The sequence below is a fragment of the Solanum dulcamara genome, chromosome 10 (assembly GCF_947179165.1).
Source record: "Solanum dulcamara chromosome 10, daSolDulc1.2, whole genome shotgun sequence".
Taxonomy (NCBI): domain Eukaryota; kingdom Viridiplantae; phylum Streptophyta; class Magnoliopsida; order Solanales; family Solanaceae; genus Solanum; species Solanum dulcamara.
In genome coordinates, this window is record NC_077246.1 from 30,774,557 (window position 1) to 30,790,902 (window position 16,346).

At 31.1% G+C, this 16,346-nt stretch overlaps 1 long non-coding RNA gene across 2 annotated transcripts; it reads right to left on the minus strand.

Moving 5' to 3' along the window:
* Window positions 1-3,374: 3,374 nt before the first annotated feature.
* LOC129871180 (uncharacterized) lies at window positions 3,375-12,322 on the minus strand. Of its 2 annotated transcripts, none has more exons than XR_008762208.1 (5): window positions 12,130-12,322; window positions 11,970-12,017; window positions 11,196-11,295; window positions 10,736-10,811; window positions 3,375-3,663 (listed from the first exon to the last, which is right to left on the minus strand). It is a non-coding gene; the product is annotated as an uncharacterized LOC129871180 (long non-coding RNA). The 2 variants fall into 2 exon arrangements; XR_008762207.1 differs by having other exon boundaries at window positions 10,736-10,896.
* Window positions 12,323-16,346: the final 4,024 nt, after the last annotated feature.

Here is a 16,346-nt window from a genome sequence, read left to right on the forward strand (position 1 = left end):
CCTAGACCTCACCTCACTCAAATTTCGTCTGAGATTGACCTAATCTAAAAATATTAAGTTACTATGCAATAAATTTTCTTGCCCAATTTCTTTCACTGTCGATATATCCATAACGACCAGAGGGGTCATTGCAATTATAATAAATAAAATAAAATAAAAATATTTACAAGAGATTAAGTAAAATACTATAACTCAACCATATAGTTACTAGTATATTCCAACAATAGGCACCCCTCGGGCCGTAAGGTTAACTATTGATTGAGGAATAGACCCCAAGTGGTAGAAGACATGGTGAGTGTCATAGGAAAAATTAAACATGTGTAATTCAAGGGCACGAGTTCCCAATGACATTTTTGATTTCGATGATTAAGGCTGAAGGAACAATACAGCGAATTCAAGGGCACAAGTTCCTAATTACACTTTTGAGTTCGATGATGTAGGCTGAAGGAACAATACAAACAACAAGGAGTTGAGTCTAAAGTATAGGTGAGGCTGATGGCTGCCCAATAGGGGAAAACTAATGAAAGTTCTCAGGCGACCCATGAAGAAAACTCTAGCTAGGCAATTGGAAGGTGATAGGTCTGAAGGCTCTAGTACAAGTTTTGAATACAAAGACAATTTGATGAGTCTCCAGGTCCAAATTGTAGAAGTATGATATGAAAATTCATACCAAGATGGACCAGATTCGCAGAGCTCCTCTAATTTTGAATGGGCCAAACTTGAGAAATTATATTCAGTTATCATACATGTCAAGTGTAACGCTGGCCTTGATCCTAAATAGGTGTAACATGTCTTTTGTTGCAAAGTATGATAGAATGACAGATCCACATGAGCACATATTATCATCCATAATGACAATAAAGGGAAATGATTTGCCTTTCCCGATGAAATCAAGATGATTTTGGTAAAAACATTAGGCAAAACTTTGATAGTTGGGGCTCTAACATGAAATTCTCATTTAATGCAAAATTCAATTGACATTTTCATTATGCTTGTTGAATAGTTCATAACGGCACACATTGGGGCCTTTAGACCATTCACAAGAAACAATAAGATGAATTAAATAATTTATTTATAATCATTAAATTTATTAAGTAAAAGGAATAAAGAAAGCCAGAAAGGATGATAATAATGAATGTAATATGACTTGATCACAATCAAAATAAAAGAAAAGTAGAAGTAGAAGTAGAAGAAACGGTCATATGTCTATGGTAAAGTTTGATCAAAACTTTACTTAAATAGAACTATATAATTTTTTTATATGAAATTCTAATTGATTTAGAAGTGTTAAATGTTATAATTTCTTACATAGATCAAATAAGGAATTTAATTAATATCAAAGTCCTAAATATTAGGATAATAATTAAATGAAAATTATTTTAAAGAAATAGTAAATGACAATTTTATCTATTTTGTGGAGTATTTTAATAAAGGGTAAAAACTTCAGCCAACATTTCAAAGACCTTCATGATTTTAATATAACTAGTTTAGTGTATGTGTTTGCACGCGTATATCACATTAATTAATCAAGATTTAATTGGTTTTAGAGTTCAATAATAATTATTTGAAAAATATAGTAAATGACAATTTTGTCTATTATGGGGTCTTTTAATAAAGGATAAAAAGTTCAATCAACCTTTCTAAAGACCTTCATGCTTTTAATATAATATAGATAGATATAAATAAATTCCTGTGTCAAAAAATTAATTAAGATTGAAAAATATTATAATAAGTGTACTATTTTCAATACAATGAATATTGTAATCTTTATAATTTACCCCATTCTTTTTTATATCTAAATAAACTCATGGGTTTTTGAGTTTAATTTTGAATTTTGATGGATTTTTATTTAAAGGCTTGAAACGTTATCTTAAGATTTGGTCTTAATTTTCAGATGTATAAAATAATTGAATACTCACAGCTTGTAAAGAAATTAAAGATCATTGATCCACGAGATCTTTCGACTTCTTATTTGAATTTAGATGTCTTTTAAGAATTACGATGATTAGAAATTAATGAAAAAGAGAAAAAATAAAAAATTTAAAGTGGGGAGGAAAATAGATGTATTACAAGAAAGAAATGAAAATAATTAAATATATATAAGTTTTATGTTTAATAATTATGTGTAGTAACTAATTATAAAATAATCAAATAAAAAAAGACGTGCATCTAATTTTGATCAAACTTTTATATTTTTTCGCATTTCACTTACTTTCAAGAGAGTATGCATACTCACTATGTCACATGAGCATTTAGAGTGTATTTATGCTATTTTAAAATAGTTTAAAAGAGTAATAAAACTCTAAACTAATTCAGATATGTCGTTGAGATTTCAGTATAATTCGAAAGGATACTTATGTCGTTTCCTTATTTATAATGAAAAAAAAAAGTAGAAAAAGACAAGAAGGTAGTTTAGTTAGAATAAACAGTCAAAGGTTCATTCTATCTTGACTCAAATTGTAATTTTTGGGAAACTTCAATCTTTTAAGAGCACTTGTTTAATATCGAAAAAGGGTCAAATATACTACTTTATTATTGGAAATAATTTAAATATATCTCTCGTTATATTTTTGGGCTAAATATATCCCTCCTGTTATACTTTCGGTTCAAATACACTCTTCACCCTTAATTTTAACGGAAGAACACTTGAAAAGCTCAAGATTAAATAACTCATTCCCAATTTTAAATATATAATTTTTTTAGAAATAAATAAAATTTTAAAGTACTAATTTGAGTTTTTTTTTAGAAATGACAATACAATATTAATATATGAAATTTCTAAGTACTAATTTGAGTTTTTTTTAATTTTGCAGCATTTTCTGCCTTATCATTTTGTAAGAAAAAAATACTCAAATTAGTATTTAGACATTTCATGTATTAGTACTTAAAATTAGGTAATGCATTTTGTATTATTATTTTTAAGGGAAAAAAAACTCAAATTTGTACTTGAAAATTTTATTTATTTCTAAAAAATCATATATTTAAAATTGAAAATGAATTATTTAATTTTGAGCTTTTCAAATGTTCTTCCATTAAAATTAAGGGTGAATTTGTACCAAAATAATGAGAGGGGTATATTTGAACTGAAAGTATAACACGAGTGGTATATTTAACCCGAAAGTATAACAAAATGTATATTTAAACTATTTTCAATAATACAGAAATATATTTGACCCTTTTCCGATTTAATATTTAAACTAGATACGAGCTGCCCGTGCAAGCAGGGGCCCAACATAGTGTAATAAAATAGTATGGAATCATATAAATTCATGGATGATAAAATATTCAACACGTCCAGTGAACAAAGAAATATATATCAATGTACACCTGCATCATGTAAAATATGAAAGTGAACAACCAAGGGATTGAATTGTCCCAAGTATTTGATCATCAAAGGTGAATGAGTACAATACAATTTCAGAGTTTAGGTTTGATAAAGTGAACATTTCCTTTAAGAAAATGTATACTGACATAAGATAAGCAAAGCACCCAAATTAAAGTCTTGCATTATGTTAGATCCTCTTTAACCTAAATATGTTCAAGCACTTAAGACAAGCTCCCAAGAATTGACATTTGTTGCTAGCCTTACTCTATGCCCATGTTGGTATCTCTACTTCAGCTTGACAATTTTGTCCATGTTGATATCTCTACTCCAACTTGATACTGTAAATGAAGAAACATACTTAGAAAAATATATAGAAATGATCTCAAATGCAACACAATTTCAAGTGAACTGATTATTACTATAAGTAAATCTATTTATATATTTTTTTCGAAGCTTCCTTAGCTATATTGTAATAAAATCAGAAATCATTGAACATGTTATTGTATGTTGTATCTATATTTCACTACAAATCCTACTTTAACAAACTCGTATATATTGACCTTATATATATATATATATATATATATATATATATATATATATGAACTTTAATCAAACCACACTTCTAAGATACAAGTGTGCTTTAATATGAGTTTTGTTGATTAGAAAAATCAAAAGAACTCATAGTCATTACAGCAAAATGTAGAAAGATAGTTATTTGATTATTCATCACTGAATATGACGTTTCTTGTTCAATTAACTGACACAAAGATGTATAATATAAGGGCCTATTTGGAAAGTCATAATATAATTGGAATTTGGTGTAATTGGGTTTAATTACATTATTTGGCATGTTTGGTAGACTAAGTAACTACTTGGTAAGAGAGGAATTTGTGTGTAATTAAAGGAGAGTAATTACACTCTTCAATTTTCAAGGGAGGATAAGGAATTGATATAATTACACGATGTAATTACATGAAACTTTTTAAAATTCTTCTTTTATTTATATTTATATTTTTTAATTTTAATTTTTTATATTTCTATTATTTTTAAAAAAATATTTTTATTATTCAAATAATTTCTAAATATATTTTTTTATTTTTTTATTTATAGTTCATTTCTTTCTCATTCTCAACCTTTACTTTTTCATTCCATGCAATTTTTCATATTATTTATTTACTTATTATTCTTGCATAATTTTGTTAGTATTCTAATTTTTAAAATCATATTTATGTACATTGTGTTAAAATTTGACTTAAGAGCATTATTTTAAATTTTTTGTTTTGAATTTAGAATTTATGTCATATTTTCAATTTCATTTGTTTTAGCAGTATTGACTTAATATTTACATTGCAAATCATTTATTATTTAGTTAAATTTGATAGATTATTTTTTGTCAAATATTTTAATAATTTTATGACATTATATTTATAATATTAACATTTTTGTCAAACATACATTTCATGATGTTCATAAAAATTTTATACTTTTAGTTTATTTGATTAAATTATTTAAAATATACTAATTTAAAAAATATAAATAAATTATTAGTTTTATAATATTAGTTGAGAACATATATTTATTAATTAATATTTAATTTAATATCATTTATAAAGATTCTTATTTGTCTAATATAAATTTTAAATTTAGAAAATTAACTTTTATTTTTAAAATTTAATATAACATTGTAATTACACTTGTGCAACCAAACAGAATAATTTATACTGTGGCAAACAGGTCATCGCAATTACTAGACTGTGTAATTACTAGGCTAGCAATTACTATCCTAGTAATTACCAAGTGAGTAATTACACCAATTCCAATTACTAGGTAACTTTCCAAACAAACCCTAAAGGTTGCAATTTGGTTATTCAACCACAAGTTTGTTGTTCAATCCAATGACACAAAGATGTATAATACATAAAATCAAGAAAAATGTTGTGAGGAGGAAACACCACGACTTAAGTTTGATATGATAATAAATAATGAAAATAAATTAGACACGTGAATTTTACATGAAAACCCCTCAAACAGATAGAGGGGAAAAACCACGGGGTAAAAGAATTTTACTATTAGAATATGGGAGTACACTGCTCTCAAAGACAAGGAGAAAATAACAATTAACACTCCTCTCTTGTAAAAGGAACAACTACTAAAGAGGACATTCAAGAATACAATATGTATTTTGGTGTATAACTCTCTTTGTATTCTTACTCTCTTTTTTTGAATGATTTAAATGAGGGCAGAATGCCCTCTATTTATAAGAACCAAAAATGCGTAAAAAAAAATTACGTGTTGCATTTGTTGACAATAGCCTTTGTTGAAATGCTGCCTTACAGCAGCCTTTTTTGAAATGCTGCCTTACAGCAGCCTTTGTTGAAATGCTTCCTTACAATAATCTTGTTGAAATGCTGTCTTTGTTGACTCTTTCATTTATGCATTTGTTGACAGCAGCACAGCAACCTTTGTTGACTCTTTCATTCTCCTACTTGAAGATTTAATTGAGAATCGATTAATTTTTTACACCATCCTTTCTATTCAATTACTTCAATGTTACGTTTCTGCTAGGCTAACAGAAGATCAACACTATATGAACCTATTACTGTTGATCGGCTTTGTAAACATATCTGCTAGGTTGTCATTGGTGTGAATTTTCTGAATGTCCACACTGCCTTCTTCCACCTTCTCACGAATAAGGTGATACTGAACTCGTATATACTTTGTCCTTGGAATGAAATGCTGGATTCTTTGCAAGATGCAAAGCCCTATGACTGTCACAAAATAGAGCAATCTTCTCTTGTTTGTGCCCGAGCTCCTCCAGTAACATTTGCATCCATATTTCCTCTTTGCTCGCTTGTGTAGCTACTACATATTCTGCTTCAGTCGTAGATGTAGCCACGATAGATTGCAGTTTTAAAACCCAGCTTACAGCTCCTCCAGCAAGAGTAAACACATAACCTATGGTAGACTTACTTTTATCAAAACCACCTACATAATCTGAATCAACATAATCTTTAACAGTAAAGTCTGATCCTCCATAACACATTGCAATATCTGAGGTACCCTTGATGTATCTCAGGATCCTCTTAACAGTACTCCAATGCTCTCTACTAGGATTAGCCATGTATCGACTGATCACTCCCACTGCTTGTGCAATGTCAGGTCTTGTACATACCATGGCGAACATTAAACTTTCCACTGCTGATGCATACGGTACTCGAGACATCTACATCCTCTCTGCTTTATTGCTAGGACTCATACTTGAGGATAACTTGAAATTAATAGGAAGTAGGGTAGAAATTGACTTACAATCTTGCATCTTGAAGCGTCTCAAGATTTTCTTCAAGTAGTTCTATTAAAAAAGCCAAATCTTCCTATTATTTCTGTCTCGGTGAATTTGCATCCCTAGAATTTTGTTTGCTGGTCCTAAGTCCTTCATTTCAAACTCCCTAGCCAACTGTGCCTTTAAATTTGTAAGAAGATCTTTGTTGGGGCCTGCTACCAACATGTCATCAACATACAACAATAAAATAACAAAATCTTCATCACCAAATCTGTTGTAATAAACACAAGAATCTGAACTATATCTGTTGTATTCAAGGCTTATAATGAAGAAATCAAATCTCTTGTACCAACATCTCGGCGCCTGTTTGAGACCATATAGAGATTTTTTCAACCTGCAAACCAAGTTCTCTTTTCCTTGTTCTTTAAAACCTTCTGGTTGGAGCATGTAAATTTCTTTTTCAAGTTCTCCATGAAGAAATACAGTTTTGACATCTAACTGCTCCAAATACAAATCAAATGTAGCACACATCGCCAGGACAACTCGAATTGTTGTGAGTCGAACCACCGGAGAAAATATTTCATTGAAGTCTATACCTTCTTTCTGAGCGAATCCTTTCATCACCAATCTTGCACGATACTTCTCCACTTGATCATTACCATTGCGTTTGATCTTGTAGACCCATTTATTTCCAATGGTCTTCCTTCCTTGTGGTAATTGAACAAGATCTCATGTTTTATTTTTATGAAGAGCTTCAATTTCTTCTTGCATTGCTGTCATCCATAGAGATGATTCTTGGCCTTTCATAGCCTCGTGAAAGGTTAAAGGTTCTCCATCTTCTATTAATAGACAGTACACAACATTGCCCTCCATAGTATAATTTGAGTGTCAAGCTGATTCTCTTCTCTCCCTTGTTGACCGTCGAACTTGTGGAGTTTCGATCTCATCTTGCTCTTGTTCTTCGTGCTCTGGTACTGCTTCAGAAGAAACTGAAACTTCTTTTATTTCTTCAACTTCAACTGTAGTAGTCTCTGATTTTTCTTTTGAAGTGCTACCTTCTTTTGCTTGTATCTTGTTTTCAACAAATACAACATCACTGCTGATTACCACCTTGCGGGCAGTGGAATCCCACAAGCGATACCCCTTGACTCCATTAGCATACCCTAAGAAAATGCATTCCCTGGATTTTGAATCCAACTTCGATTTTTCTTAGATGTTGTACATAACATAAGCAAGACTTCCGAATATATGTAAGCGAGAACAATCAGCTGATTTTCTTGTCCACATCTCTATTGGCGTTTTAGATTAATTGAGGTTGATGGTGACCGATTGATTACATAACAGACGATTTTGACTGCTTCTGCTCAGAATTATTTTTTCAACCCTGTAGTTGCCAACATAGATCTTGTTCGTTCCAACAAGGTTCTGTTCATCCGCTCTGCTACTCCATTTTGTTATGGAGTATATGCCACTGTGAACTGCCGTTTAATACCTTCTTGTTTACAGAAGTTATCAAATTCATCACCAGTGTATTCTCCTCCATTATTTATTCTCAAACACTTGATCTTTTTTTCAGATTCAAGTTCCATCCGCGCATTGAACTGTTTGAAAACTAGAAAAACATCTGCCTTTCTTTTGATTGGATACACCCAACTTCTCTTGGAGTAATTGTCGATAAATGACAAAATATTTTGCTCCTCCTAGGGACTTCACTGGTACTTGCCAGACATCAGAGTGGATCAGATCTAATATTTCCTTGCTTTTAGCAGAGGAACTGCTAAACTTCAATCTATTTTGCTTACTGGTAACACAATGCTCACAAAAGGGTAGTGAAACGTTTTTGATCCCTGGAAGAAGCTTTTGCTTAACAAGAATCTTCAAACCTCATTCTGACATATGGCCAAGTTTACGATGCCATATTATCGTTGATTCTTCAAATGAACTTGCTGACGCGGTTGATGTTTCTCCTTCTTAGTGTGTTTCACCTTTAATCACATATAAATTTGCAGCAAGTTTTTTCGCTTTCATCACTACAAGCGCTCCTTTGGATATTTTCATGACTCTACCATGACTCTTATATGAACATCCATTATCATCTAATTATCCCAAAGACAATAGATTCTTCCTCAAGTCTTTTACATGTCATACCTCCTGAATGGTGCGTATCGTTCCATCATACATTTTTATTTTGATGGACCCAATACCAATAATATCCAAAAAATGATCGTCTCCCATGAACATAGACCCTCCTGAGATAGGATTATATTGATGGAACCATTCTCTCCGGGAAGTCATGTGCCATATTGCTCCTGTGTCCATGATCCAGACATTAATGAAATATTTTCTACCTTCATTATTCGATATTGCTTCACTACATAAAATATCGCCATCATCCGACGTACATGCAACATTCCCTTGAGCAATTGATGGCTCAGTGTGTTCATTCTTCTTTTTGAACCGACAATCTTTCTTGAAGTGCCCTTTCTTGCCACAGTTGTAGCACTTGATATTCTTCTTACTTCTTGATTGAGATCTACCATGATTGTGACTCCCACAGGGGCCACGTTCCGTTGGTCTTTCTCTCACCATCATCAAAGCTTCAGCTTGCTGCGAACTTGCTTGTCTATCTTCCTTATTTTTGCATCGATTTTCTTCTTCTTCTAAGACAGTGGCTGCAATTTCATCAAAAACTAGACTGTCTGTATTGTTCGTCAGGTTGATGATGAGTTGATCATATGAGTCAGGCAGACTTTGAAGTAGAAGTTCCGCACGTTCAGTCCCCTCTATTTTGCAACCCATTGTTGTAAGTTGCGAAAACAAAATATTTAAAGTATTGATGTGTTCAGTAACCGACATGAATTCTTCCATTCGAAGGGTATACAATCTTCTTTTTAAGAAGATATTATTATGCAAAAACTTGGCCTCATACAATCCCGTAAGAGTATCCCATATTTCCTTCACCGTCTGTTTTTTAGCCACACTAGACAACACTTGATCAGCCAGTGCCAAGTGTAGATCAGCAACTGCGTTAGTGTCTATGTCATTCCACTTGCTGTCATCAACAAAGTCTATGGGTCTGTCTTCAATTGCAGCTAAGCAATTGTCTTTTCTCAATATCACTTTTATTTTTATTTTCTACAATGAGAAATTAGTCCCATTGAATTTCTCAACGTCAAATTTTGTTGTATTCGACATTGTTATTTGCTTCACACCCTTCTAGATCATTTCTGAATATTTTTGCGAACAATCGTGTCAAACTGTACCGTCACCGAAATTTATTATTTATGTGAATAGTACTTTTCAGCGAATTTACTATTCACAAAAATTTACTATTACGAATAGTACCTTCGCATAAAATAGATAGAATAACCGATGACTCTGATACCACTGTTGTGAGGAGGAAGCACCACAACTTAAGTTTGATATGATAATAAATAATGAAAATAAATTGAACACGTGAATTTTACGTGAAAATCCTTCAAAAAGATAGAGGAAAAAAGCCACGGGGTAGAAGGATTTTACTATGAGAATATGGGAGTACACTGCTCTCAAATACAAGGAGAAAACAACAATTAACACTCATCTCTTGTAAAAAGAACAACTACTAAAGAGGACACTCAAGAATACAATATTTATCTTGGTGTATAACTCTCTTTGTATTCTTACTCTCTTTTTTTGAATGATTTAAATGAGGGCAGAATGCCCTCTATTTATAAGAACCAAAAACGCATAAAAAAAATTTACGCATTGCATTTGTTGACAGCAACCTTTGTTGAAATGCTGTCTTACAGTAGCCTTTGTTGAAATGCTGTCTTACAGCAACCTTTGTTGAAATGCTGCCTTTGTTGACTCTTTCATTTATGCATTTGTTGACAGCAATATAGCAATCTTTGTTGACTCTTTCAAAAAAGAATAAAACAGAACTTACCATTTAAGTTTCTGTTTGAGTGATTGAATTATGATGTATCTATAAGCTCCGTTTACAACAACACATGGGACCGATGTAAGTCCGTAGTGAATTCTTCATCATAATGGTGAAAAGTGAAAACTAACTTTCCAGTTAGCTCAACGACATCTCACTCCTAAGAATTTCATTTAAAATGCCAAATCAAATAGCCACAAAATACCTTAAATGGAGCAGAGCAAAATTGTGGTCCGGACACATTCTCCCCCTACACTGTTTTTCCTGTTGTCCTTTGATTTCTGGTAGCAAAATATGATCTTCGTAAAACCACTTGAAGAGATGTGACAGTAAAATTCTCAAAAAGCACACATTCGTAACCATCAACTGCATTTGAAAATACTAAAATGAACTTTGGTGGACAAGTAGGGATGACGGCCAAGAGGAAGTTTACACTATTATATATTCAGTTTATTAATCAACTTCGAATATTCATTTGAACTCCTTAAACCAAAATGATGTAAACAAAGAACAAAGAAGAACATGTATTTTTGCCTATATTGCTAAGTAGAACATGAAATTTGGATTAACATTGATAATATGTTAAGCAAATCATATAAAAAATCTACTATTTAATAACTTATACAATTAGTCAATATCCATAAAAGTCAAGAATTTGAACTGACCTTTTACAGAAGTTGTAAAGGCAGGAAAGTCATTTTTCACCGTAGTATGAATGGTCAATGCCACAGAGCCTTTATCGTCATATTCATCTTCAATCTACTCCTATTTAAAGACATGAATGATATTATAATTTATTGTAATGTTCAAGACTTAGCCGAGCATTAACGAAGCTAGATTCTCTAGGCACTTCGAGTTAGTGAAGTGGTGTTGTATCACCGAAACTCTATGTCCTATCTTGCTGAGCGTTGGAGATGGCGTCAATTGAGTTTTTACGTGCTAGTAAATTTTACAAATATTTTTCTTAGCACGCTTGCTAAGTTGTCAAAAAATAATCTTCAAGGTTATAAAGAAGGCATAATACATAAATATGATCCTTAATTTGGCTGACAATTATGATTTCTAACTTTTTTAATGCACAAATAGACACTTTAATTATCCAAAACTTGAACATGATCAAATAGACAAATTCATCCTACATGACATCCTATATAGCAATTTTATGTCCTACGTTGTATTCTACATGTATTTTGTTACGTATGACATATGTGTCTACTTATTTAATTTTATACAAGTTTAAGTGTCTACTTGTACACACCCAAAGTTGGAGGGTATAAATATGAAATAAAGTCAAGTTAAAAAATATATTTATGTATTATGCCTATAAAAAATATAGACAAAAATTGGAGATACCATAAGGGCAGTTAGTCCCGTGCACTTAAGCTCACGCTATGCGCACAGTCCGGGAAAAGGCCCGACTCTATTGTACGCAGTGTTACCTTGCATTTCTGCCAGAAGCTGCTTCCAAGGATTGAACCAGTGACCTCCTGGTCACATTACAGTAACTTTACCAATTACTCTAATGCTCCCTTCAAAAATTGGAGATACCATATAGAAAATAAATCAAAGACAATTTGCGTATTTGTAAATTACACTTACTTAGGCACAAATAGCATGTCATCACTTGAAGCACTCGACAACATTTTATTTTCATGCAGTGATTTTCCGCTATCAACAAAGCCTCTGTTTGCACTTCTACCATTCAAGTATCAAGCACACATAAGAAGGTCCACTGAGTAAAAAGAAATAACATGGTCATGGAAGAATTGGCATAAGTTAATAAAGAGAATGATAAAACGGAAAAAAAAACAGACTATATAAAAGCAAAATTTATAACCTATAAATACCAATAAAATAAAAGAAGAAAAACTCAATAAAAGGTTACCAATGATGAGAATAGGTATCAATGAATTATATATGGCATTCCTCCTAACAAACTATCTCTAATTTTCCATTGAATACCGGGTAATGAAATGCATAAAAAAATTATCCCAATTCAGAGAATTTTCTTGATTTCAATTACTCTGTTTCGGTAGACACAATCTCAATCAAAACCTCAATACATTTCAGCAAACAACTTAATTGAGAAGCAGAGACCAATTATATAACCAAATAGAGAAACGTTTGGAAAGAAATCAAATGAAAAGCAAAAAAAAAAAAAAAAAGAAAAATAGAGATGACGAGGGACAGTGCAGAAATTTCCAGATAGAGGCCACATACTGCATTGATGTGGTGGCTCTTGAATTTTACAATAAATGACACGTTGAAATTTAATCTATGATGAAAAGTCTGAATTACCCTTAAATCAGAATATGGTACCTTCAAACGCACATGTTGATCCAACCTTAAACTCACTCTATTCTACTTAATATCCTAGAAATACTAGTGTACTACTCCGCGCTTCGCTAGATAATATAAATATTTTTATTTAAAAAGAATAAATGATTTTGAAATGGAATGAGTATGTATTTTATCTTAAATTTTTTTCATTGAGGTTATTTGGATTGACTTATAAGTTATTTATAAGCTGTTTTTAGATTTTTTTTAGTGTTTGACTGACTAACTTAAAGTCATTTTGTGCTTAAAATAAGCCCCAATAAATAGCTGGGTTTATTCGAATGAACTTATTTTAAGCAGTTTATAAGTTGAAAATAGCTTATAAGACAAAAAAAAAGTTGATCTGCACTACTTTTTTTTTTTAACTTAAAAGCAATTTTCAACTTATAAGCTACTTAAAAATAAGTCAATTCAAAGAGGCTAATTATCCATAAGTAAATAAAATAAAGATATCAATCTCTTCATATTAGCTTATAGGCATGTTTCTATTAAGAAAAAGTACTCTTGTAAATATTAACAAATGGAACAATAAAAAAACAATATGAATAAACTGTGTGTTTATTAGCTTGAAAAATCTCCACATAGTACACCTAAAATAATAGATATTATAAAAAAAATTACAATGTCATACAGACAAAGTAAAAACAATTAAGAAAATTTATTGATAGTAATTATAGTAAATTATTTATTGATAGGAATTATAGTAAATTAGACTCCGTAGCATTCTTCTGTATTAATAAAAATAGAATTTTTTTTTGAGATATTTAAGATTATTCCTTTAGGCATATGAAAATTATTAAGTAAAAATTGAGACTTTATTTTTATAATAATAGGCCTATAAAGCAAAAAAAAGCTAGTAGATTTTTCCTTTTTACTTTTCATGTTGGTGGGAGGTGAAAGGGGAAAGGCCATGCCCTTTCCTTATAAAGCAGGAAGAAAATTTTAATAAACATTTTTTATATTTAATTTAATATATGTAGAATAAATATGAAAAGTTGCTCTAGTGCAATTCAATAATTAATGGTTGGCAGCAAATCAGTAAAAACTTAAAGCATTTATATTTTTTTGTTCACTATAATTGATAAATTAAAGTTAATTAAAATTTAATAAATACATCTCTTAAAGTCAAATAATAGAATTGTAAACAATAAATTTTCGAGCCGAAAAAAATAAATAATCAAGATCGAAAAATTGGAGTAACAAAGAGTAATATTTGATTTCAAAATATAGTGCGTCTTACAATCTCTATGATAATCCTCTGATTATTCAAATAATATGGAATATGTTGAACTTGAATTTGATTTAGAGTTAAGGGCTTGAATAGCTTGATCTTGAATCTTCGTCTAATTTGAATTTGAATTATTCGTCACGAACACTTGTACGGTTATGAAGAATAATAAGTATGAACAAGTAACTTGATCTTGACCTTCTTGATATTTTTCTTCGTTCTTGATCTTGAACTTAAACTTGAATTTGATTACTTGAATTTTGTAGCTTTGTAGAGAATTTGCGGATTTTGATCCACGAGCTCTCTTCTTGTTTTTTGTTCTTTTTCAACCCCCTCTGAGAATAATGAGGAATCTTATTTATAGTTGTAGGGAGTGGTATGAGGGTGTGATTTGATTGGTTGATTTGAATTGACCAATCAGATTTCTTTGGTGAAAAGCTTTAATTTGATTGGTCAGAACATGTTACATATACACGTGACATTATTCTAGTGGCTCATTTAATTTGACTTAGATTGCCACATAACTTCGACACGTGACATGATTTTAATGACTTATTAAATTTGACTTGGATTGCCATATAATTTTGGCACATGGCATGATTTTAATGGCTCATTTAATTTGACTTGGATTGCCATATAACTTTGACACGTGGTATGATTTTAATGGCTCATTTAATTTGACTTGAATTGCTACATAACTTTGACACATGGTGTGCTTTTAGTGGATCATTTATTTGACTTGGATTGCCACAAAAGTTTGACACATGGTGTGCTTTTAGTGGATCATTTATTTGACTTGGATTGCCACATTATTTGGACTATTTTCTTGAATTTAATATAGTCCATATTAATTTATGAATTTAAATCCAATATAATTTTAATGTTTACAAATGCCCCCTACTTCATGTCTTGCCAAAATATTTTATTTTTTTGAAGACTGGGCTTGAAGTATTATTTTAATTGAGATCAATATTAAATTATACATGTAAATCTCGCACGCTATAATCAGATAAAGACCAAAAATTGAAGGACCTTTTATAAGCATGATTATTGGAGTTATAATAATAATTATTATTATATTCTTTAAGCTTGAAATCATAATCCACTTAGAGAGATAGTTAATGTCGGTCAATGACTACAATTAGTAGTCCAATAATTCAAGTCATTTTTGGAGTATAATTGTAAGTGTTTCACATGGAAACAAATACTTCCACAACAACCTTAGAGATCTCTATAAATAGAGATATGTTCTTCATATTTTGCATCAATTGCAGTGTTGCAAGTCACAACGAGGGAGCACAATATAAGGTAATTTCTTCTCCTCCCCTTTCTTTTTGGGCCGCAAGTTTTTTTTGGGGGGCCGCAGGTCCTTTTTTTTAGAGAATAAATTTGTACAATTCCACTAGAGTCCTAACCCAAAAAGTAATTATAGTTACTTTGGGAGAAGGACTTTCTCACCATCATGATTTGTCTATAAATAAACTTTCTCCTTTTATTTATTTTAATTATTGGCATTGACAATTTTGATGCTCCTGTTTACATACACTCTTGAGTTCATCAAGATACGAGGTACGTGGTACGTTTTTTTTGTTTAGACCTTTTTTTTAGTGGAGAAAATAAATTTGTACCATTCCACTAGAGTCCTAACCTAAAAAGTAATTATAGTTACTTTGGGAGAAGGACTTCATCACCATCACTATTTGTCTATAAATAGACTCTTTCCTTTTATTATTTTTTATCATTGGCATTAGCAATTTTGATGCTCCTTTTTGCATACACTCTTGAGTTCATCAAGATACGAGGTACATTTTTTTTATTGCAAGTGAAAATATTACTTCATATGCAATGAACTTTTATTTTGTTGGAGTTAAAGGTGTTGCATTATTTGAGCCAATAATTTTACATTATCTTTGACGAAGACTTTACACCGATTGAATCAAACGCATCACATAGTCTAAGCCAAAGACTTTACACCATCTGAAGCAAAGATTTTACATGATTTATGGCAAACACTTCACATTGTCTGAGTCAAAGGTATCACATAGTCTAAGACAAAGACTTTACACCGTCTGAGGCAAAGACTTTACATGATTTGTGGCAAAAACTTTACACTATCTGAGTCAAATGCATCACATAGTTTAAGCCAAAGACTTTACACCATCTGAGGCAAAGAATTTATATGATTTGTGGCAAAGACTTTACATCGTCTGAGTCAAAGGCATCACACAGCCCAAGCCAAAGACTTTACACC